Genomic DNA, 19,924 nt, shown 5'->3' on the forward strand with positions numbered 1-19,924 from the left:
GGAGAATGAGATAAAATGTAATAAATTCATATGCTTCTGTGTGTTTCTTGGCTCCAGCAGTTAAAATTTCCATCTCTTTATGCAGAATTCCTGGGGAGCAGAAATCCTTGATAATGCCAAACAATTCAACATTTTATTTTCTCTTTACTCTGCACCACACAAAATATAGACTTCAAGCTGCCAGCTGCTGGAAGTGAAACCAGATGCCGTATTCCTTTTGCATATGGAAAAACTGTTCAGACTCCGAGACTGCATATAAGAAGCCCATAAAAGGATGAGGTTTAATTTCAGAATCAGACCCTGCATGCAGTGCCCCGACCCTTAAGAGGCTACTAGTTTGCTGAGCCACTGAGATATGAATTTCTTTCTGCAGGTGCCTTTACACAGTATAAAGTTTGTTTTCTTTTTATTTCCACTGAGCAGCATTTTGCTCTCTGCTGTGATGATGTCTAGATTGTGACACTTGAGGAACCATGATGGCCAACACAAGAACTTTACTGCAGACTTGAAGATGTATGTTCAAATGAGCATTTATGTGCTGATGTGTCACAAAAGAGCATGACTTCCTAGGCATGGTGTGCTGTGCCATGCTACAGAATAGCTGTTGCAGTGCCCTGTACTGTTTACACCAAACCTGGTGAAGGCCCTCTTCCAACTGGAAGGTCTCCAAGGATTAGTCTATGATGGAGAGAAACCCAGAGATAATCGCCAAAATGCAAGCCACAGCAGTGCGAAGGAACGTGTGGCAATGAGGGGCCTGAGATGGAGCACATAGCAAGCGGAGAGAATTGCAAGGTAGATCAATTGGGGAGTGGTGGCATGCTTGAGCACAGAGCATAGGGGTGTGCAGTGGAGACCAGGGCAATGGTCTGGGGGCGATGGAGCACAGGGCAATGTGTCAAGGCTGGGTCACAGGCAGCCAGATCTACTGGCCAAAGTTGGAGTCCACAGTAAGGAATCGAGCGTCAGGTGGGTCAGGATACCAGGAGATCAGAAGCAGGAGACAAACTGGAGATCCGAACCACACACAGGTAACCAGAGTCAGGACATGTGAGGATACTTGCAGGTCAGAGGCAGGAAGCACACCAGAGACCAGAACCACACCTCAGAGGTCAGGAGCCGAGCCAGGTCATGATGCTAGGAAGTCAAGCAAGGGGAGCAGGAGGTGGAGACACAAGGCACACAGTCCAGATCACGGTGGATCCCAGCTGTTCAAACAGCTTCTGTGCCTGTTACTGGCATAAGTAGGGCCAGTGGGCCAGCCAGGAGCTCTGAGATTCCACCAAGAGGATGTTGGGGTGGACCCTCAAACTGGGGCTGGGCTTTATGGGCCCTGGGTCGGCAGTTGTCAGCAGGCTGTCAAGTGGAGGGTTGAAGTGTATGTTCATTCATCATTCTCTGGATGCTAATTTTGAAGTTTTTGCCTCATATTAATGTACCAACAACAATTCTTAAGATTGATTTTCTGTCCCAGAGAAAATGTTTGAATCAAAAAGACTGACAATCACGCTCTCCATCCTCAAAACCAAAACCTTGCAGGAAAGCAATACTGAAATGCAAGAGCCTGGCAGATTTCTGTACTGTCACTTGCATCTCTCCATCAATTTCCAGTCAGCAAGAAAGAGGATTGCTAGAAAGGTTTTCTCTAATAGCCCTTTATGTACACGCAAGGGAGGCAGCAAATGCCAAACAAGACCACGCCACACAGAGACATCATGAGCAAACAACAAAATATGTGGACACAACTAAAAAGTCAGCATTTGCCAACCGTTACCAGACAGTTATTCCCTTTTCAGAGGATAAAGAAAATGGTGGAATCTCAGCTACTGCTGTGTGTAGTAGCAGCTGGCAGATACTGAGTGTTTAAGGGTGAAAACTATAAATCCAGATTATCAAGGTAGCATAAGAGTGAAGATTGCTCTAAGGTGGTTTCAAGCAGACAGGGCTGTCTTCTAACAGGAATATTTATAATGCACATCCAGGTATGGACAAGATCAATTGTTCATTATTTAGTCTATTTGAGTGATTTATATGACTATAACAGGGTTCAAAAAAGAACTAGATAAATTCATGGAGGATAGGTCCATCGGTGACTATTAGCCAGGATGGGCAGGGATGGTGTCCCTAGCCTCTGTTTGCTAGAAGCTGGGAATGGGTGACAGGGGGTGGATCACTTGATGATTCCCTGTGCTGTTCATTCCCTCTGGGGCACCTGGCACTGACCACTGTTGGCAGACAGGATACTGGGCTAGATGGACCTTTGGTCTGACCCAGTATGGCCATTCTTATGTTCTTATACAACTACCAATAATAAAGCAGCCAGACATTTTCTTACAACGTGAAAAGTACAAACTGGATGCAGTGTTAGATCATGGGACGGGGAGCCAGATACTCATGGATTTCCACCCCAGCTCTGCCACAGCCATATTAGTACCCACCCAGGGTAGTGCTAAAAACTAAATACGTAGCCTACCAGGCCAGCCTGTCTATGACCTAACTGGGGGATCAATCCTGCCCCATTAAAGTCACTGGCAAAACTCTCACTGAGACAAATTCTGCCCTCACTTACAGGAGTAATTACATTGAGGGCAATGAAGCAGGATCAGGCCCCTGGAGGGAGCACTTGGCAAGCAGCTAGGTCAGTCTCCAGCACAGTCAGCCTGTGGCTGTTGCTCAGAGTTCCAGCAAAGAGGTGCTGAAGTGGTTACAGTTTTGTGAGGCTGACACTGGCTTGGGCCACTCCTAGCCAGGGTGTATTTGGGCTGGTGACCTAGATTCACAGGACCTAGTCGAGGGGCTGGTGCAGAGTGCTGCCCGATGCCTCCCCCAGCTGCTTGGTGCACAGGGGAGTCACCTTTCTGAGGGTGGAGCAGTCACTCCCTCTATGGCTGGCCCATACTGCTGGCTGGTACATGTAGGAGCCTGAGGGGCGGCATGGTCCTGCATCCTCCCACAGTTAATCTTGCATACATTTGTGCTCAGGTGAGCAAAAGGACAGTGACTTCTGTCAGCCCTTGTGTGGGGATGTGGGGATCAGGGTGAGGGCAGGGCACTGTAATGGCTGGAGTCACAGCAGTGAGATCACCCAGGGCCAAAGCAGGGCAGCTCCTTACAGAACAGCATCTGCTGTTTTGTCTGGCCTAGTTTTAAAAGTCCCAAGCAACGGGGCTCCTACCCCTTGCTCCAGGAGCACTTTGAGTCTAGAGCAGTTTCTGGGGCCCTGCATTCTACATCCCTCTGAGTAATATGATTACAGTGCCCCATTTGTTCTGACACCTGTTACAACTTGTTCATCTGATCATAAAACAGCTGAACGTGCCTCTCCTCATAGCAGGACCTCCTCTGGCAGCACCTGGGAGACAGGAAGACCTTCTCCACGTTTCTGACTCATTGGGAATACAGTTTAAATTGTTGTTAAGCAAGCCTTTGTAGGGTGATAAATGGAAGTGACTGATACACATATGCCACTGAAGCTTAAAAGGCAGAAATTAACAACAACTGGGACAGGCTACTCAGGTAATCGCAAACAAAATAAGTTTGACCTGATATAAATAATAGCTACATGCAAAGGGAAGAAAAGATGAGTGTGTTTCAATTCTTAGAGAGACAAGGTGGGTAATATCTTTTATTGCAGTGGTTCTCAACCAGGGGTACATGTACCCTGGGGGTACACAGAGGTCTTCCGCAGGTACATCAACTCATCTAGATATTTGCCTAGTTTTACAACAGGCTTCATAAAAAGCACTAGCAAAGTCCGTATTAACTAAAATTTCATAAAATGACTTGTTTATACTGCTCTCTATACTATGCACTGAAATGTAAGTACAATATTTACATTCCAATTGATTTATTTGATAATTATATGGTCAAAATGAGAAAGTCAGCAATTTGACAGTACTAGTGTGCTGTGACACTTTGTATTTTTATGTTTGATTTTGTAAGCAAGTACTTTTCAAGTGAGGTGAAACTTGGGAATACGCAAGACAAATCCTGAAAGGGGTACAGTAGTCTGGAAAGGTTGAGAGCCACTGTTTTATTGGACAAAAAGAAAAGGGGTACTTGTGGCACCTTAGAGACTAACCAATTTATTTGAGCATAAGCTTTCATGAGCTACAGCTCACTTCATCGGACTAACACGGCTGCTGCTCTGAAACCTGTTTTATTGGACCAACTTCTTTTGGTGAGAGAGACAAGCTTTTAAGCCACACAGAGCTAGTTTTCAGGGCTGGAAAACATACGCCAAGTGTCACAGCTAAATACAAGGTGGCACACCTCTGCACCCTACTGCAGGGGTACAGAAACCAGCCACAGCACACTCCCAAAGGTGCTGAGCGAGAGGAGAACCCCAATGCCAGGGGAAGGCAAGAGCAAGGACAGATGAGAGAGCAAAGCTGCAAGTGTCTCTCCCTTTTGTGAGTATTTTCAGCTCAGACTATATTTTCTCATTTCCCAGAACCTGAGTTTGATGCACTATCAGAAAAATTCTCTAGGAAGCAAGTCACTGGCCACATCCAGCATTGAGATTTACAGCCAGGCACTCCCCACTGCACCACCAGTAAATCATTGCTGTTGGTACGCTGGCTCTGACAGAAGGAAGAAAGAATCCCACCAAGCAGTAATCACCTGTGTCTTGCCGGAGGATGTTGTCATTATAACTTCAGTCCCTGGCCCTCTGATTTACATGCATAAATAATCCAGCTCAGTGACATTAACCCCAGAGACCAATAAAACATTTCTGTGGGAGCAGATGCAGAAAATACAAATAAGAATGAGGCACACCAGGCCAATATAAAGTGATGATGACACGAGCACAGGGAAGAAGCGAACCGGGACCTGGAGGACTTACAGAGTGGGATCCAGCCAGCCATTACATACATTTATTGGTCAATTCAACTCTGCTGTTGCGATGGACAGCAGGATTTTGTGTGCGCAAATACCCTCTCTAAATGGCTGGCTGCTGCTTTATGTCATGCTGGTGTCTGTGAGTGCTGCAGTTAAATGCTGGGAACATAAATGTGATTGTTTTACAGCAAGCCCTAATGCAGGGCTGGAAACCAGAGAAAAGCAGGAGTAAACTCACATTTATATTTCATCAAGAGCATTTTGCTACTGCAGGTTGATGCGCTGCCAGGCAGAGTGCTGTATAGGGAATGAATGCTGCACCTTTTCGTGCACTGAAGGATCAATGCTGGGTCTATGTAAAATCTCGAGGTGGGGAGAAATGGCACAGGAAATGTATCGTCAAGAAATAAAACTGCCTGAAAGGAATCCAATGTCCAGGTGCTTCAAACAGATGGATCTTTATTAATCACCTCCAGGCCTCACGCCTGGGACTTCCAATTTGGCAGCTTTCATTATGTGAAAAAAAATCACAGGAACCTTAATGCCTCATGTGTGCTCAGCACATCTGGATAGCCCAACCCTCTGCTGACATGCACAGTGCAGCTTCTCCATGGGGGCTCCTGAGTCCAAAATAGTGGTCTCTCTGGATCCACGAACCGAGTGTCTTGGGAGAGCAGAGGTGGCTTCCCCAGAGTGCAAACCTGTCATTCTCCTCTTGTTCACGCTGAGAAGGGAAAGGCCTCAGCTTAGCTGCACCAGGAAGTGAACAGGAGCTGCTCTAGCTACAGGCAAACGAGGCAGCTGCCCAAAGCAGTAGATTCTTCCTAGAGCGGCAGGGGGCAGCCGGGCCAAACCTGAACAGTGCTGCAAGCCCTCGTGCTGCTCACTCAAATTTGGCCTGGCAGCCCCCATGCGCCCATCATAACAGATGTGTGTGGCTGGGCCAAACCTGAGTGAATAATGCTGCAATCTGGCACTTGGCCCCCCACTTCTACCATAACCACTGCACCATCAGGATGCTCGCCAGGTCCCCTGAGAAAGTCCCGCTGAGTGAGAACTTCTGTTCTAGTGGGAGCGAGCGAGGCAGCGCACTGAAGTTTTGCCTAGGGCAGCAGATTGACTTGAGTGGCCTCTGGAAGCGAGCCAGCCAATCTAGACTGCCCATCCTCTTCGAATACTTGGGACTGCTCACGGTGGGCACACAACTCAGAGGACACGGATTGGCTGGTGTGGTTTCCTTCCCCTCTTCCTAGACTAGGGGACGCCTCTCATCTCTCCCACCAGAGACGCATCATGTGCCCCATCTTGATGCTCATCCCCATGTTTTCGTGGCTGCTGTTCTTGTTAAGATTGTTTGAAGTCCCATTAATACTTTTATAAGAAAATGGAACAGACTGTGTCTGCCAAGTGAGACCCAATCTTCACAGAGTTTTTTTTGGTTTGTTTTGGATTAACAGTTATTGTGCTGGAGGATAAAATATCATATTTTAGCAATGAGGTCCCTAGTGAGTCTGTTTAAAAATTAATTAGCACCACACTACATTAGCAATGAATAGCAATTTTATTTTTACATCTACTTCACCCCATCATCTACTGCAGCTGATCTACCACTTTCCGAGCAATTCCCAACCCTGGGTGCCTCTGGAGCCTTGGAGATTGCTCTCCATCCTTGGCTGAGAACATCCTTAATGGGGAAGCTTTACATAGAGAACTGCTCCCCTTGTATTTTCAGTTTCAAAATTCTTCACCAGCCCAGTAGTGTTCAATTACCATGCAGAGCTTCTAAATAAATCAAAGCTCAGCTCTGAGAGCAACTGAGAACCACTCATGTTTGCTGGTTTAGCTCCCTGCCACAGAAGCAAGCCATTGTGCCCGACAAGCTAGCTGCAATGTATGCCTTCCTAGGTGACTGGCTTGCCCATCCTTACCTACCTTCCTCATTACTATACTCTAGAACAGGGGTCGGCAACCTGCGGCACGCGAGCCGATTTTTACTGGCACGCTGCTGCCAGCCGGGGTCTCGGCTGCTGGCCCTGCTCAGCCCACTGCCTGCCTGGGTGAATGGAGCCCCAGGCCGGCAGCAGGCTGAGGGGGCCGGCGGGTGGCAGGAGCTGGTGGCCGGAACCCCAGACCGGCAGCAGGCTGAGCCGCTCAGCCTGCCGCTGGGTCTGGGGTTCTGTCCACCAGCCCCACTCAGCCCGCTGACAGTCTGGAGTTCCGGCCGCCGGTACCTTGCCTGCCGAGGTCCCAGCCATCTGCCCCGCTCAGCCTGCTTTCAGCCTGGGATACCAGCTGCTGGGCCCACTCACCTCGCTGCTGGTCTGGGGTTCCAACTGCCCAGCCCCCTGCCAGCTGGGGTCCGGGCCTCTGGCCCCGCTCAGCCCTGCTGCCAGCTTGGGGTACTGGCAGCCAGCCCAGGGCCCTGCTCCTGGCCTGGGTCCAGCACTCTGCAGCCCTTATCAAAAATTACATTACAATTAGCTCAAAAACTTAGTTATATACTATACAGACTTATAGAAAGAGACCGTCTAAAAACGGTAACATGTATTACCGGCACGTGAACCCTTCAATTAGAGTGAATCAATGAAGACTCGGCCCACCCCTTCTGAAAGGCTGCCGACCCCGGCTCTAGAACTGCACTTTGAGTAGCTCAGCTCCTGAAACCCACTTGCCCTCGTTTTGTCTCTTATCTGCAACATTAGCTGTGCTGCATTCGGACCCCACTGGAACCTCAAGCAAGGAGCTGGGAGGAGACCCAGGCACTTTAGAGCAACACACTTGCCACACACTTTTGAGCTAGTAAATTAGGCTATGCTGGCATCAAGTCCTAATCAACCAATTCGTTTGTAATGCTGCCCGGTCACAGACTTTGTTGCCCTTACTAGAAGCCACGGGCACTAGAGTTGAAGACTGTTCAGCTGTGAAGTCTTGCACAGTATTTGTCACAAGTGAATCCCTAAGAATCCATGTGCTTTGTCTGGTGTGAGAATAGAAGTGCTGGGACTTGGGGGGTGGGGTTGATGGAAACGATATAAACCATTTATCTGATGTTTGTTGTTACTACTCCAAGACAGGTGGTGGTGGCGGCGGACCCCCCCTGCTCCCCCCGGTTCCAGCCACACTCTGCGCGAAGGAGAACGCAGGCCTTTCCCAGGGCAGTGATACAGCACTGGAGACGCAGAGTGCGGGAGCAGGTCATTGCAATTCACCACTAGCCCAGGTGGGGGCAGCGCAGAGCTGCACTGGTGTAGCAGGGGCTCAGCACTGGTGTGGAGGGGATGATGGAGGGCACTTATGGCCCTTCCTCAGCCCCTTTAGCGTTCTGCGGGGGAGGGAGCAGTCCCTGCATTCCCCTGAGGGCAGAGTCCATGCAAGCAGGGCACTGGCAAGGCTCCTGGGGCCCTTCCAGCCCCTGGCACATCACCCACAGCCCAGCTACAGACTGGCCCACCACCGATAGTTACAGAGTTCTCATTAACAGGGCCAGCAGGAAAGAGACAGGAGGCGGGTCAGAGGTAGGAGGGAAGGAACAGTCTGCTTGGGATGAAATGTGCTGGAGTCTTGCGTGCTGGAGAGACAAAGCAAGGCTGTTCTAGCCAGCAGCCATGGGGGCAGTGGGAGGGGCGTGGATCCACTGCGACAGGATGAAGTGTGGAGAGCAAAGAAGCAAGGTGCAGGAGTGCGGCTGCAGCACACGGAGGGAATGTTTAAAGCTACAGAGAGCAGGACCTGTGCTCTGAAATGCCTGGGGAGCTCCTGAAGCTGTCTCTGGCGAGCTCTTCCCTCTCATGCTGAAGCCCAAAGCATTTCAGCAGGAACGGGGAAACCAGCACAAAGCCAGCTGCACTAGTCAAAGAGAGAGGAAGGGAAGAAGGCTTGACTGTGGATTTCAGCCCACATAGAGTCAAGTAAGCCCTGAACAAGGGGATGGTGCGTATGAGGAAACAGGCAGATTTGCAGGCCTGGGAGAGGGAATTTCTGGGTCACGCTGGTGTTTGGGTCATAGGCAGTGGTGGGAGGCCAGTGGGGGGCAGAGAAGATGGCACTGGGTTCTGAGATGCTGCTCTTGCACTAGAGAATCACTTTTGTTTTTTAGTAAACAAGGTAAAGATGCCCCTCTCCTGCCAGGCCCTCGGCTGCCTTTACAAGCATCTCCTCCCTGATAGCAATGCAGCGCTTGAGACCTGGCAGGTTAGTGGAATATGTTATTTAGAGTGACTCAGACAAACTCGGCCTGCATGCAAGTGCTGGAGGGGCCAGGGAATTGGCAATGGGAGCTGGAATCCTTCATTGAAGAAAATCCTGCTATCAGAGAGAGGCCAGCTCCTATAAGGTGCTGCTAGATGCTTTCCTCTACAGACGGCCTTGGCCCCTGACTTCTTGATCAGCTGGATCCTCACTTGTACCAACTCCCCCTCCTCACATGCTGTGCATTCTGTAATCACAGAGCCAGATCCTCAGCTGGAGTAAATCACTGTACTCCTGCTGATGTCAATGAAGCCACCTGATTTGCATTGGTCCACACCAGTGAATTCCCTCATCACAGTGATAGCTCATGCCCATTGCCCAGTTTTGCAGATTATAACTCTTAGGGGCAGGGTCATGTCTACCTCTGTGTCTGTACAGTGTGTAGCACAATGGGGCCCTGATCCTGAGCGGAGCCCTGGGGTGCTACAATAATATGTGAAATAAGAGCAATAATCTCACACACACCTCTTTTTGTTTCTCTTCCTTGATGCTCATTTAAAGGTAGTGGAAGAAGGTACATTTACGTGGTTGTAAAATAGCTTATGCAAGTCCTGAAATGAAGAAAGTCTAGTATAGCAGATTGCGTTTTATTTCCCTCTGTCTTATAACCCCCCAGAGACATTTGTTTTGCATGGGTATCCGTCACTTGAGTGGGTTTTGTCCTGGAGTGGAAACTTCTGTTATTTGCATGGTCAGTGTGCAGCACAGTTGGATGGGAAATGAAATGGGGGGGGCCAAGCAGGCAGCTGTCCTCATTAGAAAACCACTATCCAAAATCAGCACTAACTGCCACCACTTTTGGCACTCTCAGCAAAGACAACAAAGCCTGGGCACACTGAACTCCCCTTTCCTGCCCAGAAGGCAGTGCTAGGTGCGGGGTGAGGAAAGCTTGCACCGACGGGTCTGGGCTGTTTGGGCCAGATTCTCCACACCCAGCGTGTGCCCAGTACGCTGAGCTCCTTTGAAAAGCTGGCTGTATGGGCTGCACCTGCCTGACAAGTACTAAGAGGACTTGGACCCCTGGGCTCTGAGTATGGCACCCTGCATCAATACTAAGCTCACTGAAAATGCAAAGCAGATTTCTGCAAGGGGTGACAAAGGCGCTTCGCCCACTTCCAAGGAGAGAACTCAGCATTTGCTGGGGAAGAGCACTTGCCTCTCTGTCAGTGACCCGGCCCTGCTGGAGCAGCCTAGGAGATATTGGTTGTAGGGGCCTCGTGGCAGATAACACATGTGCCTAGACATTGCCCAGTAGAGTGGTACCCCAGTCCTGACACTACTATTGGGGTTCAAGAACATTGCATAACCCCCAGCCCCTCCCACAGAGCATGAGAAGAGCCACTGGGCCATGTGCAGGAGCCCCCCTCGCTGCTCCATGCCACAGAGGACAGAGAGGAAAAGAATTTGAGACTGTTCTGCCAGGGAGGGGGGGAGTCAGGGAGTGGGGCTCTACGCTGGGGCCAAGGCCAAACTCAAAGCTGGAGGGTGCTTGGAGAGGGAATGATCACTGGTTTCAGCCTCCTTGGTTCATGCATTTAATCCTCTTGGTGACTGTCTGGGACGTGGTTCAATGCTGGGCCCTGGTTTACTCTCACAAACACTCACTGACTAAGCAAAGCTGGAGTTTTCAGCCTCCCTCTGCCATGTAACAAAAGGCCTACATGACAAGAGTTTTCTCCCAGTTAGTGGTAGCACATCCGGGGCGAAAACTCAACACAGTGACCCCAGCAGCAACACTCAACCCTTGTCAGACACGCATCCCCGCCACAGCCTCCCCACGCCTGTGCTGGGAACTGTTCCTTCCTTTCTCGCACTGTGGGCAGAAGGCAAGTGTGATCGATCCCCAGCGACAGCCAGAAGGTGTAACACTGACAAAACCCATCCCGGTGCCTGGTGCTGGCTGAGCACGGCAGCAGCGTGAAGGAAGCATTCCCAGTCAGTACCAGTCAGGTGGATGGAAGGGTTGATGAGAATTCCTGGCTACATCTGGAACACATTCATTTTATGGCATGTTTCAGATCACAGGCAGGTCCTTTGAACTGGTAGCTGGTAGCAGGACTGCAGGTCCCTCTGGGTGGGCTGCAGTTTATTCTTTCAACCAAAGCTGCATTGACATGACAAAGGGGCTGGGGACAGGGAACTGACATATTCCAAACACAGCTTTTTGCCTCTGGGGGGAATCCAAAAACAAATTACAAACAAAACATGAAAGTCTTTAAGTGATGTTGATCCCCACATCAAGCCATTAGCAGTCCCATCACAAATTGTAAATGACTCGGATAAATTAAATGACTTAGCAGCTGCTAGGAAGGAGCCTTCTGAAGATTCATTTGTTTCATGAAAAAGAAATTAGTCAGGAATTTAAAATCTTTCCAGCAGCTTGTAGTAGAAGCCCTGCCAGAGCCCACATGGTGCAGCCTGCATGGCCCCGTGCTGCAAGTCCTTGCCACTCAGCACAACTGCAGACTTTACATGGGGAGGCTGGAAAGCTAGAGCGAGTCAGGTTTAAAAATGAAAAGGGGTGGGGTGGGGAAACTGTGTTTCTAATTACTCTGCGCACACACACACAGACTCGTTCACACATACACTCACAGACACAAACAGACCCTCGCATACACTCAGACACAAAGAGGCACTCAGACACACTCACAAACAGATGCATGAACACACAGAAACACACCGATGCACACCCACATTCACAAAGACAGGAGCACACACACACAGACACACACGCACACAGACGTGCGGACATGCACTCAGATGCCCATATTCACACACGCACTCACACAGACACACAAACACACCTCCTGGAGTTACTACCACAGTGTCCAGTTGCAGAATTCCATTCTCAGTTATAGCACAAGAGATGGACCAAAACCTGAACTATGCATGTTGAGGAGGGATCTAGTTCAAATCAATCATTTCCTTATTAGCCCCAGGTCAGAGTCAAAACAGAGGGGATCCTATTTTCCAAGTGTTGTTCAGATGTTGTCAAAATCTAAGGAGAATCTGCTCTAACAGGCCATGAGATATCCACCAGTAGGGGCTGAAATCTCAGCAAACTCCATGAAAATCTCCAAGAGATTCCACACCCAAATCCTGATTCAGCTTCCAGTCCAAACACAGAACACCAGCCAGATGTAGGGCCAGATCCACATCCACACACTGCCCCTTGGGCTACCACTAATCTCAAATGCTTAAACATCTTAAGAAAATTTGCAGTAAAAACACTCTCCTCGGATGCTGCAGAGCTCACAGCTTCAGAGGAACCATTGCTGGATACTTTGCCCAATTCTGGTCTCCACATTTCAAAAAGGCTGTTGAAATAGTGGAGACAGTTCAGAAACGAGCCAAAAGAATGATTCGAGGTCTGGAAAATTGTCATCAAATCCCAGGATGTGCTGAGATGTAGCTGCAAATCAACCAGGACCCTCAGAACTTCTGCACTAGAGCCCCTGAAATTTCCCCTGGGAGTGAAAGTCTCTCCTGCTTGTCCTCTCTAGCAGAAGCTTGTAGATAAACAATGGAACAGATGCCGGCTGCATCTCTGTCCTGGGGGCAGGCGTATTCTGGCCTGTACAGAGAGACTGGAAAGAGTGAGCTGGGTAGGTTTCCTGGGCCAGCTGATCTTTGCAGGACCCTCAAACTCATAAGAATTTGAAACTGTGGCAAAAATTTGTGGTGTTTTATAATCTAGTCTGGGAACCCCACATCCCACTGACCTCCTTTAAAAGGTGGTGTTCACACACTTTCACTGGCATGTTAAGAAAGGGTTAAAATATTTGTAACAGCTCTATGTATAAAAAGCAAACAGAATGTTGGGAATCATTAAGACAGACAGAAAAATGTCATATTGCCTCTACATAAATCCATGGTACACCCACATCTTGAATACTGCGTGCAGATGTGGTCGCCCCATCTCAAAAAAAATATATTGGAATTGGAAAAGGGTCAGAAAAGGGTAACAAAAATGATTAGGGGTATGGAACAGCTTCAGTATGAGGAGAGATTAATAAGACTGGGACTTTTCAGCTTGGAAAAGAGACGACTAAGGGGGGATATGATCGAGGTCTATAAAATCGTGACTGGTGTGGATAAAGTAAATAAGGAGGTGTTATTTACTCCTTCTCATAACACAAGAACTAGGGGTCACTAAATGAAAGTAATAGGCAGCAGGTTTAAAAACAAAACAAAAGGAAGTATTTTTTCCACACGGCACACAGTCAACCCATGGAACTCTTTGCCAGAGATTGTTGTGAAAGCCAAGACTATAACAGTGTTCAAAAAAAGAACTAGATAAATTCATGGAGGATAGGTCCATCAATGGCTAGCCAGGATGGGCAGGGAGGGTGACCCTAGCCTCTGTTGGCCAGAAGCTGGGAATGGGCGACAGGGGATGGATCACTTGATGATTACCTGTTCTGTTCATTCCCTCTGGGGCACCTGGCATTGGCCACTGTGAGAAGACAGGATACTGGGCTAGATGGACCTTTGGTTTGATCCAATATGGCCGTTCTTATGTATTTAGAAGTGTTCACCCCTCACCGCCCACCCATCCTGGCAATACCTGTCTAAGCTCCTAGCCCCCGAAGTGAAGCCCCTTTGGCTCAGGTAAGATTCAGTTCTTTAGGCTTTCAAACCACAATCACACTCTTTTGTAGGCCTGCACTTTTCCAAAACTCTTTCTAGTTTGAGTTCAGAGGTCTAGAAGACAGAAAATATTTCTAACTTTTCCACATGTTAATATAACAGCCTGTTGCCACAAAAGGAATATGAGAGAGAGAGAGATGGACATATATTACAGAGCCATGCCCTTGATATTGTCTTTTTCTTTCCTTTTTTGGCTGGAAAATCATTTTGTATTTGCTGATACAGGAAACATGCTAAAGGGCCAACAGCGAAGAAGGGAGAAAGAGCCTAACACCACGAATTTTTGCTATAAACGGAGGATGTTGGAAGCGACAGACGAGGAGAAAGACCTGGGTGTATTGGTCGATCACAGAATGACTATGAGCCACCAATGCAGTTGTGAGAAAGGCTGATGAAGCCCTAGGTTGCTGCAGATCAAGTATTTCCAATAGAAACAGGGAAGGGTTAGTACCATTATAACAGGCACTGGTGAGACCTCATCTGGAGTATTGTCTGCAACTCTGTTCTTCCATGTTTAAGAAAGATGAATTGAAATTGGAACAGATGCAGAGAAAGGCTACTAAGATGATCCGAGGAATGGAAAACCTGTCTTATGAAAGGAGACTCAAAGAGCTTGGCTTGTTTAGCCTAACCAAATGAAGGAGCTATGATTGCTCTCTATAAATACATCAGAGGAATAAAATACCAGGCAGGGAGAGGAGTTATTTAAGTTAAGTGCCAATGTGGACACAAGAACAAATGGATATAAACTGGCCATCAACAAGTTTAGGCTTGAAATTAGATTAAGGTTTTAGACATCAGAGGAGTGAAGTTCTTCAAGACTGAGCTTTATAAGTTTATGAATGTGATGGTATGATGAGACTGACTACAATGGCACACAGCTGATCTGCGACTGATAGCAGTAAATATCTCCAGTGGCTGGAGATGAGGCACTAAGTGGGAAGGACTCTAAGTTACTACAGAGGTGTCTGGCTGGTGGGTCTTCCCCATATGCTCAGAGTCTAACTGATTGCTCTATTTGGGGTTGAGAAGGAATTTTCCCCAGGTCAGATTGGCAGAGATCATGGGTATTTTCCACCTTCCTCTATGGCATGGGGCACGGGTCACTTGATGGTTTGAACTAGTCTAAATGGTGGATTCTCTGTAACTTGAAGTCTTTAAATCATGATTTGAGGATGTCAGTTACTCAGCCAGAGGTTAGGGGTCTGTTACAGGAGTGGGTGGGTGAGGTCCGGTGGCCTGCAATGTGCAGGAGGTCAGACTAGATGGTCATGATGGTCCCTTCTGGCCTTAAAGTCTGTGAGAGAGAGATGGTGTAAAATCATGGAGGAGCTCCCCATTGCACATTCAATCCAGCATTAGAGAGCTGTGGTATTTACAACATGGCCTAGATTCCTGGGCAGCCAGCCATCTTTATTCCACGGCCTTGTCAACCTCACCACTAGAGGATAGTATGGCCACATTTCCCCCTTCCACATCCCTGTGGCTTATTCAAAGAGGTCTCTCTCACACAGTTTTACCCAATACAAACAAGACAAATCTGTCACGTGGCACCCAACTGATGCTGGAAAAGTCATTTAGAGGAAGCAGCTGCAACTTACATCCCTCCTCCCTACAGCCACTGTCTCCAGCACAAATGGGAAACGAGAGCAAGACCACCACTGTGTCTAGAATGGCCCATTTCTGCATCTGTCATTTACAGTGTAAGATCTTCAAGCAAGGGGCTGTATTTATCATTGTGGACTATGTAGTGCTCAAAATAGCATACACTAGGAGCCAAGGTGTGTCTGAGGAGCTTTACACACGGCTTCCTAACAGGACCAGCCAAAGCAGATAGAAATGGGCAAAAAATGGAAAAACAATTGTGTGAAAAACTCTATCACTCCTAAATTGTCTGTTTTCAGGGTTTGGAATAGAGCCATTTTTGTTATATTTATATATTTGCAAATTGCTGTTTAAAAAATTAATTTTTCTCAAAATTTTGGAATTTTGTTTTTTCCCCTTCATCTGTCTCTTTGGGTTTTTTGTTTGGGGTGCGTGTTTTGGCACTGCAAAGTCAGCTGAAGGATGTCCAGGGGTTCAGTTTTCATTTTTTTTCCTCTTTTTCCACTTTGTAAGTTTCCAAAAGGTCTCCACCTTAAAGTCACCTAAGGGTAGAGTGAAGGAGATTATTTTTTCCTAGGCCTGCTCTAATTTTTCTGGAGACTGGAGGAGAGCATCACTCAAAAGCAGTTATGTACAGAGGGCCATCTCCATAGCTGCTGAGGAGAATGTGAGTTTTGCCATTGCAGTCACTGGGGGTACAGCAGGGGAAGTGCGATCACTCGTTCCACATGGATGAGGACTCAGAGGCACGAAAGAGGCTGGAAAGGAGCGAGCCATGTTACTGTACCATGACTCCCCTTCGAATAAAATAGTGGGGGCTGCTGGCTGGGATTGTGCTGGGTCAACACTGCTAATGTCTCAGCTGGCGGATGTCTCCCTACCTGGTGACCATGGATCACTCCACTAGCAAGGATTCCCACTATTTTGCCTGAAAAGTCCAGAAAGCCTTGGAAGAAGCTTACTGTTATGGTTCATTCTGGGGCAGAGTTGTTGTCAGCCACCTCACTGTGTTTTCAGCACTTCTGTAAAATATCTGGTGGGAGACATATGGGTCCTCTTTTAAGAGTAAGACTAGACTGTTTGAATGGCCTGATTAAGGGCTCTGATTTATTTTTTGTGTCTCCCTCCATGCAAGACTTCTCTAGCAACCAGGGATGCAACAAAGAACTTTAAAGGAAAGAAGTGAGAAGGACTCTCATGCTCCATTGGGCTGCTCAGCCTGCTGAAATGCACACATTCCAACATGGCCACCAGTACTAGTTAAAAGGGGCAAAAGTAAGAGGCAACCCCCCAATAAATCAAAACTCGGCTTGATACTCATTAATTAGCCAGTAACAGTATTTATATGCTGCTGGCATTCTCAGAAACACAGAACGGAGGTCCACATCAATATTAATGCTGCTGCTGTCCTGTTAGTACCCTGAGTCCCCTAGAAACAAAAAAATATTTCCAAATTCAGAAGATTTCTTAAAAAAAGAAAAAGGGAGAACAAAGGGCATCAGGAGTACCAGGTACTGAATAACTGGATTTCTATCTGCTGGTGTAAGGAATTAACCCAGATATTAGAATTACAAACCAGGGCAAAAGGCACCTAGATCCATGAAATACAGATAAATATTTGAGCTGAGGAAATAATTCACAGTCCGTGATCTAGTTATCAGATTTTGTCTTTACACTGTTCATGATTGGTTTCCATTTTTTATTCCATTATTTAGCCACGATTCAAAATTATTTGTGAATTTCACCTGGAATTCTTCCCCTTATATGCATAACTCAGAAACCATTTATTGCAAATATTCAGTATTGGAACTTTCAAATTCATGCTGTTTTGGCTGGTCACACAAGCCATGTGGCAACTGTTTCTGTTCCCTGATTCCATGAGTTATGTAATAATACAACACAGCCCAGCATCTGAGTTTTGAATATAACAATTCAATGTACAATTTCAAACTGGCATGTGCTAAGCATTCTAGCATCTGAGCTTCAGATCCACTTCTGGTGACTGTTTGTGCCAGTAAAGTTGGCCATGTTCATGGAAAGTGAACTCCAGAGGGTAAAATTGCCATTTATTTTCAATTTCAAATGAATATTTGCAGAAATGTTGGCTCCACTATTTGCTCAGCTCTAATGAAAATGCAGAGAGCGCGCGGCAGTTTGGTGACACTGCCAGACGCATTTTAGAATATTTCCCTCTACAAGAGGGAGCACTGGGTGCATTTCTCTGATCTGTGCTATGCAGGAGGTCAGACTAGATGTTCAGAATGGTCCCTTCTGGCCTGAAACCTATGGATGAAATTTGGGCCCCACTGAAGTCAATGCCAGGTTTTGCGACTGCCTTCTGCCAAGTGCATGTCAATCCACCAACTCCTGGGAGACAGTCACAGTATGTCGCAAGCATGTCCCGGCTCCACTGTTTAATTCTACCTGAAACTTCTTTTTGAAGCCATTTTCTGTTCAATCTTATTTTATAAGGCGGCACTCATACACAGTTTATAAAGGGTTAATGAATTATTAATAGAACATATATATAGATATAAGCACATCACTACAAGACGGTATTGAGGGTGATAAGTAGAGCTTTCCATTGAAACATGCAGTTTCAACAGAATCAAAACATTTTGTGAGAACATGTCGATTTCAACAACATTTTGGATGGGAAAAAGTCAAAAGTCTTATTTCAACAATGTAAAGCCATTTTGTTTTGACTTAGTCATTCTGATTGCTGTTATTACTTTTACAGTATATGAATATATTAGATGTTATGTTTAGCTACATATTGTATTTAATGTTATAAGTATATATAATATAATAAATAAATATAATATATAAAGTCAAAATTAAATGATTTTACATTGCTGAAATGAAAAGGTTTCAATTGTCCCAAATTTTTAATATATGGAATTTCCATTTTGTGGGAAATTTTTTAATTTTGGTTTTTCATTCCAGTTTGTAATGTAAACCAATAATAAACTAATTGGTGCTTTAAAGGGCCATTTTCACAAAGCTGAAAATAATTATGAGCCAAATCAGTTGGGAGGAAGAATTTAAGGAAAATGTGAGTGCTAATTGGTAATTGTTTAAAAACACTGAACTAGATGCCCAAAAAGCCACAATCCCACATGTGATGAGGAAGGCCATAATGATTTTAAAAACAACCTGGTTTAGAGGGGAAGTTTTAAAAATTTCAATATTTTTTTTTTAAAATAGAAAAAGAAAATATATAACAGCTATAAAAATAGAAGAAAGAGAAAGTTGATAGTAATGAATATAAATCAGAAGTTTGAAATTGTAGAAAAAATATAAGGGAAGCAAAGGATAGAAAGATAAATCTATGGATAGAATTAAGGACATTAAAAAGGAGTTTAAGAATGTTAGGAACAAAAAGAATCCAACAATGGTACCGGTCCATTACTAGATGGAAATGGTAGAATTATCTATAATGCAGAAAAGGCATTAGTGTTCAGTAAATATTTCTCTTTTGTATTTGGGGAACAAACAGATGATGTCCCACCATAGGATGACGACAACACTATTTCCATTCCACTAGTATCTCTGGAGGATGTTAAACAGAAGCTACTAGAGTTAGACATTTTAAAATCACGAGGTCCAGATAACTTGTATCCAGAAGTTTTTAAAGAGCCGGTTGAGGAGCTCACTGAACCATTAATATTGATTTTCAATCAGTCTTGGAACACTGGGATAGTTCCAGAAGACTGGAAGAAACCTAATCTTGTACCAGTTTTTAAAAAGAGTAAAGAAGATGACCTGGGTAATTGTAGTCTTGTCAGCGTGACATTGATCCTGGGCAAAATAATGGAGCGGCTGGTATGGGACATAATTAATAAAGAATTAATCTAGGGTAATGTAATTAATGCAAATCCACATGGGCTTATGGAAAATAGATCCTGTCAAACTAACTTGATATCGTTTATTGATGAGATTACAAGTTTGGTTGATAAAGATAGTAGCATTGACATAATATACTTACACTTCTGAAAGGCATTTGAGTTGGTACCATATGACATTTTCATTAAAATCTAGAATGATATAAAATTAACATGCACACATTAAATGGATTAAAAACGGGCTAAGTGATAGGTCTCAAAAATGGAATTGTAAATGGGGAATTGGCATTGAGCAGTTGTGGTTCCAGTGGGATTTTGCAAGGATCAGTTCTTGGCCCTACACTATTTAATATTTTTATCAAGGAAGAGGACAGATTCAGAGCTATCTGGATCACTTGGTGAATTGGCTCATGCAAACAATATTTGTTTCAATACGGCTAAATGTAAATGTATACATCCAGGAACAAAGACCGTAGGCCATACTTACAGGATGGGTGACTCTATCCTGGGAAGCAGTGACTCTGAAAAAGATTTGGGGTCATGGTGGATAATCAGCTGAACATGAGCTGCCGGTATGATGCTTGCAGTCAAAAGAGCTAATGCAATGTGTAAACAGGAATCTCGAGTAGAACCATTATTTTGTCTCAGTATTTGGCATTGGTGTGACAGCTGCTGGAATACTGCATCCAGTTGTGGTGTCCACAATTCTAGAAGGAGGTTGATAAATCGGAGAG

General features: G+C 46.0%; 1 protein-coding gene across 13 annotated transcripts in view; it reads right to left on the bottom strand.

Annotated features, from left to right (window-relative positions):
• Window positions 1–19,924, bottom strand: part of PKNOX2 (PBX/knotted 1 homeobox 2) — a 691,764-nt gene that overhangs the window by 447,774 nt on the left and 224,066 nt on the right. Inside the window, exon 1 of one of the 13 annotated variants that reach the window (XM_073320709.1) lies at window positions 19,334–19,354. The exons of the other annotated variants lie outside the window; for them this stretch is intronic. The gene's annotated coding sequence lies outside the window, so the exon portion shown is untranslated. Of the gene's footprint in view, window positions 1–19,333; window positions 19,355–19,924 lie in introns of those variants that run through there. 13 annotated transcript variants of the gene reach the window in all.

Source organism: Lepidochelys kempii, chromosome 22 (genome assembly GCF_965140265.1).
Source record: "Lepidochelys kempii isolate rLepKem1 chromosome 22, rLepKem1.hap2, whole genome shotgun sequence".
Taxonomy (NCBI): Eukaryota; Metazoa; Chordata; order Testudines; family Cheloniidae; genus Lepidochelys; species Lepidochelys kempii.